Source organism: Macrosteles quadrilineatus, unplaced genomic scaffold (genome assembly GCF_028750875.1).
Source record: "Macrosteles quadrilineatus isolate MER2022 unplaced genomic scaffold, UCM_ALF_1.0 Scaffold_2__2_contigs__length_208266976, whole genome shotgun sequence".
NCBI classification, from domain to species: Eukaryota; Metazoa; Arthropoda; class Insecta; order Hemiptera; family Cicadellidae; genus Macrosteles; species Macrosteles quadrilineatus.
The window spans coordinates 130,258,312-130,260,622 of record NW_026542595.1 but is presented as its reverse complement, the minus strand read 5'-3'; the positions used below and the strand labels follow the sequence as shown (position 1 = coordinate 130,260,622).

Here is a 2,311-nt window from a genome sequence, read left to right as displayed (position 1 = left end):
TATGGGGCCACTTTGCACAATTTACACGAATATTCATCCTTATGTGTCACAGTGCCAAAATAATAATTTCAAAGCACGCTGATGCTATTCAATTTTATACTCGATTCATTATTTATTAAACCCGTTTTAGAATCCATTAAATTCAAATTATCAGGGGGGTTTGGATTGAAATGATTAAGGCACTCTTTTATGAACTACGAAACGTTTTTTTTTTAATAATGACAGTTAAATTTTATACATTTATGAATAGTTCATGGCTATCCAGTTTCAGCTTCTAAACAATATAATTATCGCCGCATAATCTTAATCTACCTCCAACAGAATGGAAACGTTTTATAACTACTGTATTCAAGTTTTGTAGTTAGTTGTGCATTGGATTGGCTGCAGGGTTTTTAATTGTTGTTCTACGTTTCATTTGGCAAACACAGATCCATCGCGATGGGTTCAGACGTCATTGAAGCTAATTTGGCAGAGCCTCTTTAGCTCAGTGGCAGAGCGCTGGTCTTGTAAACCAGCGGTCGTGAGTTCGATCCTCACAGGAGGCACATATTTTTAACTTGAGCAACTATTTGCCAAGCAATCCGAATAAATGGGACTTATCTAAGAGTATACCTCAAAGTATTAAGTTGGTTTGCCTGAACAAATTATTGTGTGCTGTTTGTTAAGTGTTATTTTTACATTTTAACTTGATTGTTTGTGTATAAATTTTACCTAAATATAAAAATAAACATAATCTCGTATTTTTGGGTAAATTTACAACGTTTCATTGCTTTCCCTGGTATAAATTCTGTCCAACAATTTCTATTGGGTCACATTGGCAGCAAATTCCTCTCGTTTTTGTCAACGTGTTCGTTGGTCACTCGGAAAAAAGCCAATATTTACAGCGCATACGTCAAACGACCATCGTCAACGATAACACAGTTAAGGGAAGTATTCTGATTTAGTTTTCAATTGTCTGTTTATTGTCCAGGGTGCTTAGAATGTAAGTTCATCTGTGACAATGCAATTGTTACTGTGGTACCTGTGCTCTACCTTGGTTATGATTATTTGTTATTATTTCCATGTTATTTGCACGTAAAACCTGAAAGGAACCACAAGATTCATCTCTTGAACAGCAAAAAAAAAAACTTTATCTCTTAGACGACTTAGAAGAACTGTGTGCATGATTTCCAACTATTATATTAACTAGTTTAATTGTTTTTCCGATAACCATTGCATTGCTGATGATCGTTTGCGATGCGATCGATAGTCGAAATGTGAAACGATTATAGTCAATGAGTCGGTCGCACTCGAATCGTTTATCGAATACTCGCGTTATGAGTCTGATGTGTTCGCCACATCCTGTTTATCGAACATTATGTTATTCGACCTGTTTATCGAATACTCGCGTCGATTCACAGATCGACTAATACGTAATAACGTGGTCAAGTTCAGTTTCAGTTGGACACTTGTTAAGCTACTGAATCTCGTTTTATTATGTGTGAATACAGTGTACTGTAAGCCGCGAAAATCTTCAAAACTTGATTACATGATAAGATGATTACAATAAGTCATAATTCACGCACACTTTTGACAAAAACTGCCGATAAAATTAACTCTATCTTATAAAAGTCCACATAACGTGATAAGTAAAATAAATGGTAAAATGAGTTAAAAGTGAGCACTTTTTCAACACACGTAACTTATCATACAATAAAAGCTCTGTCACAATACACTTTTTAGTGTAAAACTTTAGTGTAATAGTTATTTGTGCAACTAGTGAGCTTCGAGTGAAGCAATTGCACTTTGAACTCGAGTTGCACATTATATTTTTCCTACAGATACCATAAAACAAATAAATTGGTAAAGAAACGTAACATATTTTTACACAGAAATGAACTTTTAATATGACATTTAATGATACAACAGTACAACAGCTGACCAGCTGATTTACAGCCAGTGCTGCCAACGTATTTCGCGCGCATACGACCTTGTCTGCATGTTACGCGCTTACTATTTCGTGCCTTCACGTTGCAAATCTGGAGTGAGACAAAGTAATTAGCACTGATGAGCGAATTGGCCACTTTGCTTTCTCAAATAAGTGGGAGAACATGTTCATTGTTAGGTAACTGTAGGATAAAATATTATTTTGTACTGATGTATATAAACATTGCTTAAAACTATTCCTCTAAACCTATGGACAAACGCTGTAATTCCAAGACATGTTTAACGAAAACAATTAGCTTACCTAATTAACACAAAATATCGATCGATATATCGAATGAAGAAAATCGAACAATCGATATTTTCATTCGGTTGTTTATGGCAACAG

General features: G+C 34.9%; 1 non-coding gene across 1 annotated transcript; it reads left to right on the top strand.

Annotated features, from left to right (window-relative positions):
- Positions 1–473: 473 nt before the first annotated feature.
- Trnat-ugu (transfer RNA threonine (anticodon UGU)) lies at positions 474–545 on the top strand. Its single transcript has one exon. It is a non-coding gene; the product is annotated as a tRNA-Thr (tRNA).
- The last annotated feature ends 1,766 nt before the right edge of the window (positions 546–2,311 follow it).